This window comes from Sturnira hondurensis, unplaced genomic scaffold (assembly GCF_014824575.4).
Source record: "Sturnira hondurensis isolate 20B ecotype Veracruz unplaced genomic scaffold, ASM1482457v3 Scaffold0021143, whole genome shotgun sequence".
In the NCBI taxonomy this organism is placed as follows: domain Eukaryota; kingdom Metazoa; phylum Chordata; class Mammalia; order Chiroptera; family Phyllostomidae; genus Sturnira; species Sturnira hondurensis.
In genome coordinates this window covers 25,781,842-25,801,745 of record NW_028093774.1, presented here as the reverse complement: position 1 = coordinate 25,801,745, position 19,904 = coordinate 25,781,842, and the positions used below count along the sequence as shown (strand labels likewise).

At 40.3% G+C, this 19,904-nt stretch overlaps 1 protein-coding gene and 1 long non-coding RNA gene across 6 annotated transcripts in view; both read left to right on the top strand.

Annotated features, from left to right (window-relative positions):
• The window catches only part of RAD51B (RAD51 paralog B), a 519,294-nt gene that overhangs the window by 69,853 nt on the left and 429,537 nt on the right, over positions 1 to 19,904 (top strand). The window lies entirely within an intron of this gene.
• LOC118976927 (uncharacterized) lies at positions 496 to 2,884 on the top strand. 2 transcript variants are annotated; one of them, XR_005064383.1, is made up of 2 exons: positions 496 to 706; positions 2,725 to 2,884. It is a non-coding gene; the product is annotated as an uncharacterized LOC118976927 (long non-coding RNA). The 2 variants fall into 2 exon arrangements; XR_005064384.1 differs by having other exon boundaries at positions 1,552 to 2,884.

The following is a 19,904-nucleotide window of genomic DNA, read 5'->3' as shown; positions in this document are numbered from 1 at the left end:
CTTATAACACGGTCATGTGCTTGCCCAAGTCTGGCTTATGAACCGTGCAGAATGTTTGTGCAGTTTTGTTTTTTGAGCCCTACACTGTGCACATGATGCAGTATTTAATTTGGAATGGGCTCTGAGTTTAGTCACACGTGCTTCTTGTGGTGTTTGTCTTGGAATGCACAAGTAGGAGGGAAGTATTTTTGTATTTTATACATCTGGACATTGTTCATGGTCCTCCTGTGACTTGGGAATTCTGTGTGGGGCAAAATCCAAAGAACAGTATTAAAAATAACATGGAGTTATAAATGCCTGCTGAGACAAACCCCCCTGAGAATATGCCTCAGAACCCAGCAGAGTTCGATTTGGTTGGTGGACTTTTTCAGTTGTGTGGTTCACTGTTGGCCTGAGTAGATTACTGGGATTATAAGGTTACCTGATACCCTTGCACGCAGGCCAATTGACTGCCAGACTTTCTGAAAGTCTGCCGCGGATTTGGCGTGTGGGGGCAGATTTTTGCCCTGATTTTGCATGGGGTGACATAGGGAAAGTGGTTCTGCTCACTGCTGCTTCGCCCTGCCACTCGCTTGCTCCACAGGCACCTTGAGAGAGACGGGTGCGGTTACCCCCGATCCTGCCTCATTCCACCTACTTTGGAGCTGAGAACACCTCAGGTGCTTGTGTCGGGGCAGGCGTGCTGTTTTAAACAGGACTGGACGCGGTATGGCTCAGCACCTCCTCCTTTTGGCCAGGGCTCTGCTAGAGGGAAGAAGTGGAAGGGATGTACAGGAGCCACACTGCTCTTGAATGAGTTTGCGTACGGGCAGCATTGCTTTCTGGCCTCAGTCTGGTCTTCTTTCATTCCCGCATCTCATCTTTTATGCAGCTGCAGAGAGCAGGCTGGGAAAGCAAAATGAAAGCTTCAAACAGATTTGCACTTGAATAAAAGAAAGAGTGATTTCTCTTGTTCAGAGCACAGACTGGTTTGAGGAGAAAGTTGTTTGCTTTTTTACTTTCTGCATAAGGGCTGTTTGCTTTTCCCCCTTCAAATGTAATAAAGAGTGGAAAAAGCTAATAAAATAGTTGGAACTGCTGGTTATAGTTCATATAGAATTTTCAAATATGCTCAATAAGTTTCCTCATATGATTTTAAAAGAAGTAAATAATTGGAGGGCAAAGGTCGAAATTCTGATGAGGTTTCCGGATCAGTTGAATGTGAGGTGGTTTGAGTGTTTGGATAAGACCGTTCAAGCAGGAGCTGTTTTCTTTGCTGGTTATTTTGGCCTTCCCTTTGGGAACTTCTTCCCCTTTACTTTTGTAATGCATTTTGCAACTTTCAGTTTAAAAAATCCATCGCAGTTTAAACCTTTAGTGAATAAACACATCCTAGTCCTAGGATGGGAATGTCCACATAGCAGAGAATGGATGGCTTGGGCCGGAGAGCATTTCCTAGTAGGAGCCCGGAGGGCTGATAACAAGATCGTGCCTGTTTGGTGTTTTAATGACTCCAGAAGGAAATGGTGAAATCTGCTGATGACACCAGATTATTTCTGCTGATCCAAACAGGGATTTCTGGGAAACTTCTTCAGTACTTGGAATAGTGGGAGAATTGGGCAATGAGGTGGCAGCCACGCCGAACTTGAAGCGAAGGCTTGTGTGGAGTGGCGGGGCGCAGGGCACGCCCGCCAAGTCCAATGAGAGGAAGACAGCGGAGTCCCTGTGAGGGACCTAGGCCTGACTCCTGCTGTGAGAGGAAGACTCAGGACAAGGACATTTTTGATCTATAGAAGATGAAAATGACTGTGCCAGGAGTTGTGATTATGAGGTGTAGTGCTTGAGAAATACGGTGTCTGAGTTTCTTTATTAATGCCCACAGTAGTACATCCAAAGAGAAGATGTTTCCATTGAAATGGCCACAGGGAATGATATATTCATTTTATATATGCTCCTTTGCGGAGGGGGAGAACTTCAAGCACCTCCCCTTGACTATTTTTCTGCAGTGTCAGGTCTTCATTTTTAGGTTACTCTATTCTCTGCTCCTATGAACTTCTCCCTTTTAGACTCCACATTTAAGTGAGATCATGCAGTGTTTGTCTTTCTCTGGCTGGCTGAGTTCACTCAGCATAATGTCCTCCAGGTTCATCCAAGTTGTCACAAATGGCAGGAGGTTTTTTTTTAGAGTAAATTCCTGGTTGATTTATTTCACAAACATCATTCATTTAGGTATGTGATAGAGGCTTGTTAAAACACCTATTTCATTGCATTATAGACACCATGTTTAGAAGTGACCTTCTCTTTTTAAAATTGTTAAGAATTCTGTGTTCCCAATGTACTCTTACGGAGGAAGCAGGAGGTTGTGTAGTAACTGGTGATTCCTTTAAGACATTGACATTTTCTTGTTAGAGCCTGCATCTGTATAATGATAAAGACCCTGTGGGTTGATAGGTACAATAAGATAGCCAGTGTCACAGGAGCTGTGGGCTGGCCATCTATTATCCATCTATCCCTCCATCCATCCATCTCTCCATCTACTTCCAAAGAACAACGAGTTGCCACCCTTTGCCTCAAATGCTCGGTTTGATTTCCACGGGAGGATATTCATGGGAACACACAGCAGTCAACTGCACATGTCAGCAGAGTAGTCGGTGGTTTCTGTGTTATCTGCGGAAACTTTGTTTTGCTTAAGTGTGGGTGAGAGGGGAATGACCCTGAATCCTTGCCTTCTCTTTTCTCCCTCAGTGCAAATCCCTGGGGTCACTTTTGAAAACCACTAGTTCAGAGGATAAGTCATCTGGAGTGTAAGCAGAGTTTGTGTGCAGGAGCAGCTAGGAAGACTTGTGTCATTTTTCTCTACTCTCCTGAGATTATTAAAACAAAATAAAGACATTTTGTTTACCAATCCTATGCTTCCCTAACTTGAAAGTCGGCATAAACATAAAATCCCCTGCATATTTTGCCTTCATAGTTCTGTATATTTAAACTCTTAAAATACGAGAAAAATTAGGAGAACTTCCAAAAGCAGGTGAGTGGCCCAAGAGCAGATATTTCACAGAGGTTCATGTTCTGAATGCAGGGCCCCACACGGGTGGGTGGGTGGGGGAGCTGTGTCGGGGTCACAGGGGAGAACTTGTGAAAAACAAAGCTTTCGAATTCCAGCTCAGACGGCAACTCAGAACCTCCAGAGTAAGGCCCTGGTGTTTTAACAAGTTTTCCCTGCATAAAAATAATACCTTCTAAATACAGATACACACCAAAAAAGCCTAAAGGAAGGACGGTGTTAGACCGTATTGAAATAAAACATGATGCAGAGTTTATCTTACACAGCTCTGATGAGAGAAGTGTGATTAATCTTTGAACCCACTGAGCATAGGAGAAAGCTTGGTTTACCGGTGGATTCTGGAGCCAGAATGTTTGGATTCAACCATAGATTGGTCACTTAGTAACAGTATGATATAACCTTAGGCGAAATTTTAATAATTCCTCTATGCCTCAACTTCCTTATCTGTAAAATGAAGGTAATATTAATGGCACCTGTCTCAAGGATTTTTGTGAAGGTTACATGAGAAAAGAATGGAAAGCACATAAAATACTGTTTGGCACACAGTAAACCCTCCATAAAAATTGCTATTATCGGACACATGGACAAAAACGAAGGGGGGTGGAAATGGGAGGGAGGTGGGGAGCACTGGGGAGGTGGGCTGGGATGGAAGTAAAAGACAGAAAACTGTACTTGAACAATAATTAAGTTTAAAAAACTAACTAAATAAATAAAAATTTTTATCTATTACCAAAAAAAAAGAAGAGCAGGAACCAAAGCTAAGAAAGAATATCTTAACCCAGGGAAATTTTTGGATGTAGCATGTTCTTTAAAAAACATGAATTACGAACAAATCAGGAAAAATATGAACACACTTTTTACCTCCTTTTAATTTTTTTTAAGTTTGGGAAAAACAAAGAAGAAAATCAAGGATTGAGAAAACTGAAAAAAATTTGCTATTATCATTACTTGTACCTTTGATTTATAGAAGTAAGCATTTTGGTCACTATTGCGATGATGTTAATAATGAGTACAGGCCTACTTAGAAGAAAGTGGGAAAAAAGCAGGAACTATGATTGCTCAGATATGAGAATGTGTGTGTGGTGTGTGTAGGTGTGCATTTACGTCTAAGTATATCGTATAAAGATATGTAATTGGAAAATAGCACACCCTCTTTAATTTCTGTGGCGTGGGGTTTTAGAGTAACGATTCTAAATTTGCTACACTTTGCATTTCTGCAGCACTGTGCGATAAAACCAACAGAAGTGTTGTACCCTAGCAGACACAGTAGATGGCGCTTTAGACTTAGTTTTTAAAGAAACCAGTGCAGGAGGGGAAAGAAAACTGAAGCACATTCTAATGAGCCTTTTTCCTCCTACCACCAAGATGATTTCATCTTAGGGTATGTGTCTCTAAGAAGTAAGGACTTTTCTGACAGAACTGGGTAATACATTTAGCTAAAATGAGTCTCCTAGATGCTATATTTGGGCCAGGTTTATCACTTCAGAAGTATTAGCTGTGTTTTCAGTCATAAATATATAGGCAAGTTATTGTTTCAAAATACTGTCTTATTTATGAGAGTTCCCCCCCTTTGCCTTGGTATTTATCATTTTCACTCTTAGTTTTTTTGCCCTTTATACTTATTATTTATTTCATAAAAATGTAGTTGGGTTTAGCAATTCAGCTATAGTTTTTCTAATAGGCCTTAAAATCTAGATGTACATTAAAGGATACTCACAGGACTTTTGTTACTACTATACTGTGCTTTCTGTTCTTGATCTTAATCTTAGTAATAACTCCATGAGGATGAACACTCCCCTTTTCAAAAGACAAACTGTCTCAGAGATGTATAGGAACTTGCCAAGCTCACATACTTAAGTGTTTGAACAAGCAACTGCTTTAAGGGTTACATTCATGCATTAAAGTTGTAGTTTTTGAGAACCTACTGTGTGCCAGGCATTCTAAGCACTAGGCATTGTATAGTGACCAAAACTGACAGGGGCCCTGCCCTTAGCCCTTGTAGGTTATTCAATGCTTGCTAGAATCTCTTTGAAATCCTTAGGATTGGAAGTAGGTCATGGAGAGCCAAAGATGTGTTCAGTCGCCGTGACTGCTGGAGAGACCACGGAGCACTGTCACCAAAGAGAAAGCACTGAACCTGCTTTGAGTGGGTCACTGTATTCGAATATTCACTCAGTGTTCTTATTGTAGCCAAGGGAAAAGTGAGACCTCCTCTCTCTTTCCAGCTCTTGACAGTTAAGTCATAAAATCAACCATAAAAAACAACATGAGCCAAACTGTCTTCCAGGTAGGAATCAGGAACAGTAAAGAAAACACGAGTATTCCAGAATGCCAAAACTCTCCGCTGGTGAAATGGCGTTAAAATGCCTAAAGCAAGGCTGCCAGGCAGTGGGAGACTGAGGGGCTGACGCAGGTGGTACACAGTGAGACCGTGGGGACTTCTTGGTGGCTTGTGCCATTTGGTGAAAACTTTTTATGTACAGTCAGGCTAGTGATACTTGGAATTGCTAAGAACCCCTTTCATCTTGGGACATTTAATATTTTTCTTTTGATTAATTTTTTTTGCAAAAAGTTTCACTCTATTAAATTTTCACGTGTGACCCCAAGCTCCTTTGATATAGAAAGGTATGTAATTGATCAGAAAACACAGACCAAGAATTTTAAATTGAGGTCCATGACTGGCCTTCAGTTAATGTATAGGATGCCTGAAATCATGTAAAGTTTTCTCTGTATGTACTTGGGAGTATTAGTCAGGGAAGAAAGGTCATAGCCTTCACAAGTTTCTGAAGGTTCTGTGACCTTTGAAAGGTGAAGAATTGTTGTAATTGGGACTTTACCCAAAGGGATCTGCTAGATTCACTCCAGTTCAGGATCATAAAAAGAGAGGTTTCTTCCCAAATGGGCACCTTAGAGAAAGAGGGGCAGTTTTTGATCCTTTTAGGGGCAGCAGTTTTGAGATTCTGTGTGAATTTGATTTGAAGGTACATGTTTAACAAGGAGTTTTGTAACTCCCAACTCTCAGTCAGATATCCTGATTTGAATTAAGGGATACTTCGGGGAGTTTGAAAAACCTGCTTCTTTCCAGTTCAGCCTTTTAGTCGGGTGGAGGGTTATTTTTAGAAAATGAAATAGAAAGAAGTAGGAAAGGGAAGAATTGTTAGATCTTTTCAGAGGGATAAGCAACTAAAGAAATTAACTCCTAAATATTTAATTTCATCGCAGGTTAAAAGAGTTCTTTTAGATCAGACCAAAGTCTTTGGTACGAGCCATTTGGTAACACAAACTGATTTTGTGCTTCTTTGTGTACAGGATGAAGGGGAGAGGGGATGCATATGTTGTTCTCTTCCTTATCACCTGCCTTGTCCTAATCTTTGCATGTGCTCTGCTCAAGAGTGGGCAGTTATAACTTAAACTCAGTTATGTATTTCTGATAAAGCTGTCACCTGTGGTTCTAGATAGAAAAATCAAGAAGTAAAAATAGTTTTTCAGTTTGGTGTATTTAAGTCCCTTATTTTGATCTAATATGTTTGGATTAAATAGTGACCTTTTAATACTATTACCCTGTCACACAGAGTGATGGTACCTACCAAATAGTGTATGGGAGCACGAGACTAAATAATAAATGTTTAGTGCAGGATCGGAATTCAGTAAATGTGTGATGTGTTACCTGTTATCATTGTCGCCATTGCCATCAGGATCCTGAATAACGTACATTACACAATCTCGTGCCTGACGAGCGGCATAAAGCACACACAGTAAAATCACCTCATGACGTAGAGGAGCGGGGAGGCGAAGCTGGCTAGCCTCTCGTTTAGAGGAACTGATTATTACAGGAGTTAGGAGAGAGTGCCCTGCAAGGCATGGGTAGCTTTCATTCATGGATTGATGACAGTGTGGTAGCCCTTTTGATATGAGAAAAATAGAAGTGTCCTCAGTTGATCGTAAGCTTCAGTGAGGGCAGGGCACGTCATTTATGTTCCTTGTATTGTTAGCTCCTACTGCAGTGTCTGGCCCGAGGTTGGAATTCCGTTAGATATTTGTCTTCTTCTGTGTTTTCTTACTTGTTTTCATTCAGTTTCCAAAATAGTTGCTGTCTCCATATTCAGAATTTTTAAAAAGTTACATGAGTAACACGACTCTTTCAGAATTATTGATTAAAATACAGATATTTTAAAGATGGTACTATTTCATTAGAAACAAATTGAAGACAAGAGTTAATTCAACCTAATATTCAGGCTTAACATGTTTTTTTTTTGTAGAAAGGTGAACATTTGCTTTTAAAAAACAAGAAACTTGATCTTCATTATACATATATGAGGCAATCACTAATTTTTTATTGTAAGATTTTATTTATTTATTTTTAGGGAGAAGGGAAGGGAAAGAGGGAGGTAAACATCAATGTGTGTTTGCCTCTCATGCGCCCACTACTGGGGACCTGGCCCCACAACCCAGGCATGTGCCCTGACTGGGAATTGAACTGGAGACCCTTTGGTTCACAGGCCAGCACTCGATACACTGAGCCACACCAGCCAGGGCACAATCACTGATGTTTAATACTTAAGTTACCTTGTGTACTGGTATATAAATGATAATGTAAAAACTTGCTGCCTAAAAAACTGTATCTTCATTGAGATATTTAAGGTGTCTCCTATTTCAGAGAACTTTACATAGACTAGAAATACATTTATAAGTATAGGAAACATGACATTTTTTAGAAATGAATACCAATCATAAGGAAGTATGGCCACTGTGACTGAGTTAGGTAAATCATTTTAGGAAGCACTCTCTGTCTTTTGGAGCTGTTTTTGAATTAAATATTAAATTCACATATGGTGTGAGGATTCATGTTGCATGCCAGAGTCAGGTATGCACAGGCCCAGAGTAATTTGTTACAGTCTACAGGAACGTTGTAGGTGCAAACCTTTAGGAAAATGGACTCTCATCAGGCTTGGCTGGTTCTAGAATCACCCAAGGTTGGGTTCTGATTAGGGGACATTTTGTCTTCTTTGGTCATAGAAATATTGTCTCCTTACTTCTTACAAATAGACGATGAACCCTGGATGTCTTTTGGATGGAGTAGAAACAGGACAGTTCTCTTGCCGTAGGAATTGGGGTCTGGAGATAAATGCTTTTCGATGTGCAGCGTCACAGGAATTTTTTGTGGTAAATTTGCTTACAGCATACGCAGTCGGTAGCCCGTGGTGTTTGTATCCATTGGTGGGGTTTGCAATACCAATGTCGTCTGGCTGTCAAAGGGCCTTGGTCTCTTTCTCTATGGCAGTGTGCTACGGTTAAGTGAAATTTTTATGAAAATTTTCTAAAACATGGAAATTGAAAATTGAATTATTTATTAACCATATAGGGCAACAGCCTCCAGCCTTTAGTGAAGCATCACTTTTCCCCTGAAAGGCGTTGTCCTCTTTGTTTAGGACACTTGGACAGAGAGGAGCAAGAACGGCTGAAAGTTTTGAAACTGCCAAGTCGTAACCTGTCTCCCCTTAACTGTGTGATCACAAGAAGCACAAAGAGTGGGTCTTTTTATCAGCGGACAAGAGTTCAAGCTGATCTGAACTTGGAATATTCAATTATGTTTTAACCGTAGTAGCATGCTTTTAAAACTTCTATAAGCCATAAATGACTTCTGACTGTTCTGTTGTTTTGCCAGGTGACCTCAGGTGGCTGCAAAGGTGTTTATAGTTAACCCTGAAGTTCCCTCCTTCTCATAAGGGCACCTTCTATAGCTTAGTGTTTATTTGCAAAACAAACCACATTTTCCCCATGTTATTAAAATGATGGAACTGTTTCCTAACACATGAGAACACTTTAATCTCATGTTCTTTTGAGCACATAACCCGATGTGATTTACAAATGTTGGTAAAAGCACTAGATATTTCCAAATGCTATTAGAATGTTCAAACTAATATACAGCTATTAAAAAAGTTCTTCATTGGAATAAGGACTAGAATGAATGATGAAGACTAATCACTCTTTTCAGTGTTTTAATTTCAGAACTTAAAAACTTTTTATTGCTACTGTGGTATCAGTATCATCACAAAGGAGACTATAGTCATCTCCTCAGGTTACTGAATGCTGCCCAGACCAAAGCTAAAAAACTCTGCCGGCTTCACTATAGAGAAAATCATAACTGGAAATTTTAAAAACTTGTTCGAACTTTTGAAAGTATCACTTTCAACTATCATTGTCAATAACAAAGTGCATAGCCCTGTGAAATTTTAAGCAGATAAAATCTGTGCGTGGGAGAAGAGCCAAGTGTTTCTACGATATTGATGGATTATCAGCTCTACGGGAGAAGTGATATTAAAACCGTCATACATTCTGACAATGTATGTGAACACCGCTAGAGCGCTTCTAAACAACAGAACACACCACCACAGTAAGATGTGCATCTTGCGGTCCAAACCTCTTCCTAAATGACATCCTGAAGTTTGGCTTGGCCTGAAAACATCTTTTGAGGAAGGACAGATGGTATAGCTGCTGTCTACAAGGAAAAAAAGAAAAAGTGGCATCACAACCTTACATTAAATGTACTGCGGTGAAGTCAAGATGTCCTCCGAGGGACTGGGTGGGGGGTGGAAGGGAGGAGATGAGGATTAAGAAAAGACCTTCGGGTTTGCTGGTTTTGAGGTCACAGATGGCGTTCGAGGGGATGGCTTTAGTACAGTGATGTAGGTGGAAGAATCCAGGAAGGTAAAGAATGAGGAAATTATGAAGAATGAACTTAGCTATTGCCAACTACTCTTCAGGGGTTCAGGAGACGTTAGCTATAATAGTACGAGGGTGAAAGGCAGGCTTTTCTTCCCCTTGTCTTTTTTTTCTTTTTAATGGGAAAATGAACATATTTATATGCACAGGCAAAGGAGCCTTTGGAGACGGAGGGAGAGAAATTACTGGAGAGTAGGGGGTTGATAACTGATTGACAGGTCTTGGAAGGGTCTGGAAAGAAAGAGCTCAAGTATATGGGTTGAGGTATTGACATTAGGAGGGAGTATTTAGAGATCAGAGGAGAGAGGACAGAAGGCGGGGGAAGGTGCAGGGAGCTTCCTGGTGCAGAAGACGGACGCTCTGGGGGATATGCCCTGTGACCGCAGACATGCCCTCAGAGACAGGTGAGGCCACTATCTGGGAATGCGGAGAAAGGGGACCAGACAAGAGGTGGGGAGGTTGCTGAGACAAATGATGGCTGAGACGAGTTGCTGAGTTTTCGTGAGGACGCCATTGAGGATAAACAGTTAACTTTATTTCTTGCTGCCCTTCTTTAGTAAAGTTCTTTTTTTCCCTGTAAAGCTACAGAAGAAAATTCCATGAATATCTGCACTCAGAATTGTGAAGACTTTCTTTCTTTTTTCTTAGAGCCATTTTTCAGGGACCTTAATGACTTCCTTGTCTTTCAGGCTTGTAACATGGCTTTACTATTGAAGAGAACTGTGAAGACTTTTGTTGGCAGCTAGTTTGTACGGTGCACATGTCTTGGATTCAGGAATAAAAGTGATGATGGTACTGTTACTGCTTATGTCTGGATCACAAAAAAGCAATATACACTTAAGACCTGAAGATATTTTCAAGTGCTATAAGAAAAGAGAATCTCTCCAGGGACTGGTTCTAGGAATGTAACTTGGGATTTTGCCAAGGATGTCTCTTCTGTCACTCAGTGACTGGCTTTGCGTGACACAGTGTCCGACCCCTCTTGTTTCTGATTTCCTCTGTTCCCCACGAAAGATGTTCTCTAGGTTTGAAATCCACCAAATCAAGAACAGCCTGATGTGTAAAAGGTGTTCGACTCAATCCAAGAAGACTTTTAATTTTTAAAATTTGTGATCAGAAAAATGAAATGTTGCATACAGGTATTGGTGATAGTTTGGAAAGGTGAGACATCAATTCTATGTGGCTAACATTAATTGTATTTAATGAACTTGACCAACATCTACAGAACAAAGCAGAATTGAACCATCTGAGAGGACTTTGTAGGTAAGACAGATCCCGTGCTTTTTTGTCATGGTAAATGCTTCATGAACGAATGGCGCATGAACTTGACACTGTAATACTTGCAGAGTTTGGGCAGATTAAGATGGGATTGGAGTTAGAGTTAGGCTTTTGGTAAAGAAAATGGGGTGAGCAAAGATGGAACAGAGCTGGCTGCAGATGTGGGGTGTACTGAAAAAGTACATCCTTCTTTCCCTGGTTCCTTTGAAGCCATTAGGTAGCTGCTTATTGATACTGTGGAGGACACAGTCCAGATGACATAACATTGTTTTTCCTTTGTTCTGCTTTAATGGTAGTTGTCTGGTTTTTGGTTTTACCTGCTACTCTCAAACTGGGAAGAAAATAAAAGAGACACCAAAGTCTTTACAGTTTAGCAGTTGTCATCTCCATTCAGTTTAACTGTACAATGTTTTAAAGTAGCTACTATGTATAAGATGATGATGAACAAAATAAAAATCCTGGCCTCAGAAATTGTATATTCCGTTAAAAGAATTTGTACTGCAGAAGTTTTATGTATTCGCTCAAACTGCTTTAATGTCCAGTGTATTAAACCACATAAGCAAACCAAGTTATGCATAATTATTTTATAGGCCCATTGTGATTCTAAAGCTTCACTGTCCAATATGTCTACTACTAGCCACACATGGCTGTTAAAATGAATGAAAACGAAGTCAGATTAAAAATTCGGTCCCACTGTTGTATTTCAGGTGCTCAGTAGCCACACGTGACTAGTGGGTATTGTACTGGATAGCACAGATGTCGAACATTTTTATTATTGCAGAAGCCCTCCTGGGGAGTGCTGCTTCAGAGGTGCAGGCGTATTTTAATTGTTTGGGTCACATAGCTGGCGTATTTATTCTCCAACAACCTTCATTAAATGCCTCCTGTGTGCTGGGTGTTGCGTTAGAGCCAGGTAATGAAAGAGCCGAGGAAAGTCCCACTTCCTGCCCACATGGGCCTTTCGGTCTTGTGGATGATAGAGATAAAGACGAGTAAAGTAGGATGTAATACGTGCCAGTGTAGTAGGAGCAGTCCAGGAGGCTGGGAACGTATTTAAGAAAAGGCCAGAAGCAAAACTCAAGATTTTCCTCTGGGGAAAGGTGAGTGGGTATTGGCTGGGTTAGGTTGGAGACAGTGAGTGAGAGGGTGATCCAACCATCGTGAAACACTCGGATAGGAGAGAACATGGCGCATTTCAGGTGCTGAAGGATGTTTGCTGTGGCTGGGTAACCTCTAAGGTCTCTTAATTCAGAGTCCTTTCTTGATTTAAAAAAAAATTTAAAAACCAGGCTTCTTCCATTTCTGAAACTGCAAGGAAGAGCTCCCTGGTTCCCCCTTCCCTCACCTCCCACCATTTGGGGAGATTCTTACCGGTCTCTTACATCTGTAGATCCCACAGTGAGACAAAGACAAAAAAAGTTAAAAGGAAAAGAAATTGCAGAAAAGAAGGAGTGAGGAAATGAAGAGGCGGAGGACGTTTCAGAGAAGTGAGACAGGTAACGTGATGGGGAACGACAGCACCGATTGTGTTAGCAGCAGTCAGACTCCCAGACGGCTGACTAGGTATCACAAAGTATATTATGGGATAACATTTTTGATGAGGGATTTAAAAATTGAATTTCTATCCTGATTCACTTCACCAGAAATCATAATAGAATTTTCCATGCTACTTTCTCATGAGTCTATGCACTTATGATGTATACAATCTGTGAGAAATTTAAATTCTATGATTTCATTTTTATAGGGCAACGGGTAGTTGCTGTAAGATTAGAAGCTAAGGTTACATGAGGAGTCAGAGATGGAGTAGGGTCTCAGGACACCAGAGGATTGTGTCGTTACTGAACCCCCACCAGTTCCAGAGATTGTTCCATGTATCATACAAAATACATTGCACGTAATAAATCTTTCACATCTTGTAAATGTTTAGCTGTTGTTGATTTATTTCTGCCCTCCTGGCTGCCATCGTGTCTCTGTGCTGCGTTGTGAAATTCTGTTTATTTGTCTGTGTCGACATCATCTGCCTTTGCATGGAGGCCTCTGGAAGGCAGGAGTCATGTCTATTTATTTTGCATAACGCTTAGCATAAAACTCTATACTTGAAACTTTATTTTTATTGATGATGATGATTTTCTTTCTACATTTCTCTTCTTTCCTGTTTTCAGATCGACCAAACCTGCTAATAACTATTAGTCCAGTAGAATACGGAGAGGGGGCGTTACTGTTGAATGCCTAATTGGGCCGGGCAGTGGAGTTGCTCACACACTTACAAGGTGCCCTCTTATAAAAGGATGAAAAATACAAAGATGCCACCCACGTTGGTTTTTATGAAGGAAAAATCTGGTGTCTAGTTTTACCACCAAGTGCTTGTCAGATAAACTTGGTATGAAATCAAGGCTGAGTATAGTAAACAGAAAATTCAGATAAAAGCTATAGTAAAGAAATATTGCTCTTTTTTTCCATCCCGATTTTGATCTGGGACAGGCTTCTGGAATAGTGTCGGAGGGTTAAATGAAAATTTGGTGAAATGGACCTGGGGCCAAGTGAATAAGGTCTCAATACTTTTTTGAAGATACTTCAGCTTTTGTTTTAGTTACAACAAATTTTACTAGTTTATCTTCCTTCATAGTTACCATGTTTTTACCAGCATCACTAAATCATAAAACAGGGCATCCAAAGGCATTATGTGGGCGCAATTATTATTTAGTTTTCTTTGTTAGAATGTTCCAGACACTAAAAAGAAACTTCCTAACTGACATGGTGGTTTTTAAGTAATTCCTTGAAATCCTTTCTTTTTTCCCTTGTCTTGCCTGTTCTGCCCTCTATCTGAATTGAGCATGAGTTTTTCTATTACATTTCAAAGCACCTTCAGAGGTTTACTGGCAACTTTTTTTTCCTGCTACACCTTTTATTGGAGTCAGTTTTTCTTGTGTTGATTTCTAGATTCTTCAGTTTTACATTTTATTCTGTAACCTGTTGAGGTTTATATATATAAAGTGGGACTCAACTGCCAGTCTCATCAGTCCTGAAATTCCGATTATGAATTTGGTCATTTCACAATGTTTCTGTTTGATTCTCTGGGGTTCCTTCGGCCACTACTTTCATTTGAAGTTTATTGGACTTCCGCCAAGATGGAGGCATAGGTGGAAACACTGTGCCTTCTCCCACAACCAAGTTTGAATACAACAAAGGTTTGGAGAAACAAAGACACAACCAAAAGACAGAAAATTGAATTATACGGAAGTCCGACTACATCTAACCGTTCAACGGGGACGGTAAGAAGGGCGGAGCCAGCAGCGAACAGGGTCGGGCAGGACAGGGCCCCCGACCCAGGCTCGCAGGCGGACGGGAACCAGTTGGGGTGCGGGGCAGACCACGGGCGCATATTCGCGCACAGTGAGACAGACCACGCAGGCCCCAGGGGGCGAGGGCTGACGGCAGTGGCACACTCGCGTGCAGTGGGACGAAACTCGTGGGGCCCGGTGACGGCAGCAACTGTGGCACTGGTGAGGGCCGTGGCGGCAGGCGGCGGACAGGACGCCATAGTCCCTCTTTGACCCCGCCCCCACATACAGTGTCGCAACTCAGCGACTTAGTTGCCCTTCGGCACCGGTGAGGGCCAGGGCGGCAGGCGGCAGGCTGCAGACGGGACACCAGAGTCCCTCTTTGACCCCGCACCCACATACAGCGTCACAACCCAGCGACTTAGTTGCCCTGCAAGACCAGTGAGAGCCATTGTCCCTCTTTGACCCCGCCCCCACCTACAATGTCACAACCCAGCGACTGAGTTGCCCTGTTCTAGTGAACACTTTAGGGCTCTGATCCTGCTATGGAACAGGCACAAACAACCCGAAAGATGGCACAAGAAGAACTCAAAGTCCCAGAGCCAATAACTCTAAGCGACCAAGAAATTGCCAGCCTCTCAGAAGCACAATTCAGGACACTATTTATCAGGATGCTCACAGAACTGGTTGATTATAGTCACAAATTAGAGGAACAAAGTTACAAATTAGAGGAACGTGTGAGGGCTGGACTGATTGAAATGAAGGGAGATGCACAGGAAACCAATAGTGATGGAAAGGAAACGGGGACTCAAATCAATGGAATGGACCAGAAGGAAGAACAAAACATCCCACCAGAAAGGAATGAAGAAATGAGAATTCAAAAAAATGAGGAGAGGCTTAGGAACCTCCAGGACATCTTTAAACGTTCCAACATCCGAATTATAGGGGTACCAGAAGGGGGAAAGAAACAGCCACGAGTGGAAAACGTATTTGAACAAATAATAAAGGAGAACTTCCCCAGTCTGGCAAAGGAAATAGACTTCCAGGAAATCCAGGAAGCTCAGAGAGTGCCAAAGAAGTTGGACCCAAGAAGGAACACACCAAGGCACATCATAATTACATTAGCCAAGACCAAAATGAAGGAGAGAATCCTAGAAGCAGCAAGGGATAAGGGGACAGTCACCTACAAAGGAGTACCCATCAGACTGTCAGCGGATTTCTCAAAAGAGACCTTACAGGCAAGAAGGGGCTGGAAAGAAGTATTCCAAGTCATGAAATCCAAAGACCTACAGCCAAGATTGCTTTATCCAGCAAAACTTTCATTTAGAATGGAAGGACAGATAAAGTGCTTCTCAGATAAGGTCAAGTTCAAGGAGTTCATCATCACCAAGCCCTTATTATATGAAATGCTAAAGGGACTTATATAAGAAAAAGAAGATGAAAAATATGAACAGTGAAAGGACAGCAAACACACAGTTATTAACAACCACACCTAAAACAAAAGCAAACCAAGAAGACAGCTAGATCAGGAGTGGAACCATAGAAATGAAGAACACATGGAGGGTTAGAAACAGGGGGGTGGGAGGGGGAGAAGAGGGGAGAAGGCACAGAAAATAGCATAGATGGTAGGCAGAAAATAGATAGGGGGGAGGGCGAGAATAGTGGGAGAAATATAGAATCCAAAGAACTTGAGACACGTGGTTATAAACTAAGGGGGGGAGAATGGTGGGGGAGGGAGGGTGTGGGTGGAGGGGATTGAAGGGGGGGAATAGAACAACTGTAATGGTATAATCAATAAAATATATTTAAAAAAAAAAAGTTTATTTTAGCATTGAAAAATAAAGCTAGCCCAGGGATAAATGTGCTGTTGTATCTCTAAGTGTTATTAGATGATTAATGATTGGTTTATAAAATTATCTAAAGTTATTAGACTATGTCTTATATATATACATATATATATATATGTAACTAAAACTTTTCTTTATCAATTCTATATCTGCCCACTCCTGCCAAGAATAAAGCTTTCTTTGTAAAATCAGTTTGTAAACTTTTATAGAGATATATGAAGTTAACATTCTGTATTAAACATAAATGGACTACTTGGCAAAAATAATACTGTTCATCTATGGAGCAAATGAAGAATCAGGTTTAGAGAAGTTAAATCAAAGTCTCACAGCTTGGTAAGAGTTGAGACTCACATCAAAATGGTTTGACTCCATTTGACTTTTCTATGACATTGTTTCACCTCTTCCTAACAAAACCCTCCCCCAAAACCCACACCCAAATCTTTTTAATGATTGTTTTCTGTAAATCGCATTTGTTTTCTTAACCATCAATAAAGGTTCCCCCCTCCCACCCCAGCTCAACATTTCAGAAGGCCTGTAGTTTTTATCTTTCACTTTGAAAAAATAGTTTTTTGTTCCAGGACCCTGTCCCAAGATTTCAGGAATGTGATAGCATCAGAATGAGTATAGGTATATTAATGTACCCATAACATATCTTAAGAGGAAATGGAGCCCAGACATACTAATAAATAATTTACCAGACTCCAAGGAATTTCCTCCTCCAGATTCAGTTCTGATAGAGAAATTATACAACGAGGTCTGTAATTGCTTAACCTCTGAAACAGAAGAACAAAATCAGTTGAGAAGAAAGTGGGAGGGATTGTGCTCCCACGCCCCGCGTGTCTCTGAAGCGCAGGCGTGAGCAGACTGGTCACGCACCGTGCTGGTGAGCAGTGCTGGTGAGCAGACTGCTCACCAATGTGCTGGTGAGCAGTGCTGGTGAGCAGACTGCTGACGCACCGTGCTTGCCTGTCTTTTCAAAGACAGGAACTACATGGAGCTCGAGGAAGAGTATTGTTCTTGGAAAGTTGTGCATTTTGGATTATTGATGTAAAGATGGTTAGTCCTTGACTAGATACTTCAGTTCTCTTAAAACCGTAGCTATGCTCTCAGAAGCAAATATCTCAGAAACAACATAGTCCAGTTGAAGGATACCGTCCTGCCAACTTTGTTTAGACAAACTATTTCACCACTTTGGTCTCAATATTTTTATGTAAATTGTGATTGACCCTTTTTATACACATAAATAATAGATTTTTTAAAATAACATCATATTGATGAAAAATGAGATTTTATAGAGCTAAGGAAATAAATTGAAGACTAGCAGAACACCACTGAAGAACTAATAAGTGATATAGAACAAGTAAGGAATAGAAGGGGCTGGAAATTTCCTGCTTTGGAGCAAAAGCTTGAGCTAATCCCAGTAAACACAGGGATACAATACTAAGGCAATGTAGTTAACAATGACAGATTTGACAGAGAGGAGTCAAGAAAAGGATTACTGATATCTGTGAGGAAGAGGGCACAACAGATGGAACGAAAAGTTTTTAGAGAAGCGATACAGCAAAACTGCATTGAAATGGAAAACTAAATCTGCAGGTAGAAAAGATACATTGAGTACTGAAATTGGGAAAGAAAAACCACCTCAAACCCCAAGTCATTCTCACAGAAAGCAGGGGAAGTTGGACCGGTCTCGGGCCCCACCTCTGAGCACAATAGTGGAGGAGCAGTGCCAGCCAGGCCCTGGGGAAGGAAAGTGTGGCCGGAGAATATCGTTCATGGTCAAGTCGTCTTTGAGGAATAGCGGCCACAGGCATGTGATACTCAAATGTGAAAGAATTCAGGGAATACAGCATCTGCGAGATCTTACTGAGAAATCTGCCGGTTAAAATTTAGCCAACCAAATAAAAACTGGTTGTGAATATTAAATGAGTGTATGTATTGATCTAAGATTTAGAAACTGTGATCACAAAACAGAATGTAAGTATTTATACATGATATCAAATAACACAAAAATCCAGAGGTAGGTAGAAGGGAAATGGAATTTATTAATCTCCTTATCTTTCATAGCAACAACTCAAACAATTCAGTTTAAAAATAGTTTTTAAGTAATATTAATCTACTCTATATAGTTTTTAAAATCACTTTTTCCTCAGAGTTAGAGAGATTTTTACAGTTAATATTCTGTAAATGAAGAATTTATCTAAGGTTTAGATTTTCCTGTTTTGTTTTAGCTTCTGTTAGTTTCAAGTAAGATCGATATATATTTTTTTATTTTTTAAAGTAAAAATAATCCCCCAAATAATAAATTTATTTCTGTTCATTCTTCTATCCATCTCTATATGTGAAATAGCTGTTTGGAGTGATTTTCACTAAATATTAATACTGTGTATTTCTCAATGGTGAGATTTCTGGATCACTTATTGCATTTTTCACTTGTCTATTTTTACATTATTTGAATGTTGACAGTGCGAATGTTTCAGTGAAAGTGATACAATGAGTTTATTACCCTGAAAATTGATGTATGCTTATGCTTTTTAAATACATAGTCTTATATATCCTCCTTTCTTTTAAACATTTTCATGACTCTTTTCCTCTTGCTATCATGTTTAATAGCTGCACAGTATTTTATGGATGTGTTCTATTTCTTTTTCTGATCTTGATCTCAGTTTCTTCATCTGGAATGACAGAGTTGGATTGGATTAGTAGTTTGAAATGTTTTTCTTTAAACTGTAGAGCATTCCAATAAAGAAAACAATTTATAACTCTTGGAATATAGTTTCAAAGCTTAACAAATTAGGTAATTTCTGAGGTTTATTCCAACATCATAAAAACTAGTTTTCTTTTTCTTCAGAATATATTTTTGAGTGCTTTCCATGCGTTTAAAAAAAAATTCAGGTAATAGCCATGATCTTGAGTCACAATTTTAAAGTGAAAGGGAGGGTCATGTGAAAGTTGTCCAGTCAATTTCCCTAACTTTCAGGTACAAGGAAGCCGGTTTAAGTTGGTTGACTGAAATGAATGAGACCTGAGTCCAGATCTCCTGACTTGCTGTGCTGTTCTTTGTCCTACAGTACATGTGAATATATATTTAAATGATAGGCAAGAGAGATACAACTTTATCTTAACCTATTTCACTTATAGACTAACTTGTAAATGTCAGGAAGTATACTTAATTTATAGTGTATCTATTTTCTTCCTCATGGAAGGAGATCAGCAGTGCAGGCATTATTGAACTCTGGAGCTCCAGGAGTTAGAAAGTAAAGTGAGTGGGATTCTGGCGAGGAAGAAAAAAAAGCATTTACTTGTCAAAGATTTGGAATTTACTGTGGTTACCGAGATTAAAATAAAGCTAAAACTTGGCTTGGCAGAGGATTAAAACAAAGCAGCCCCAAAGTGTGTGTGCAGCGTGGAGGAGACGCCATTTTTCCTCCGGGCGTCCAAGCGGGAAGGGAGCCTCGTTTCTTTGTGTTGCCAGGGCTGATTTATTTAGTCGTGATTTCAACATGCCTACAAGGCAAACCCCAGAAAACAGTGCACAACAACATTAACCAGAAGAAATCACGCTTTTTCCCCTATAATCTTCCTCCTCCCCCTTAAAAGTTTTTCAAATAAAACAGCAGTGTTTTTAAAATTTTTTGTCTATTTCAAATTGTTTAAGAGTCTTTGATATGTTCAACTATTAGGTATGGCAGGTTTTAGAATCTTAAGTTGTAGTACAGGTTCCTGAGCAAG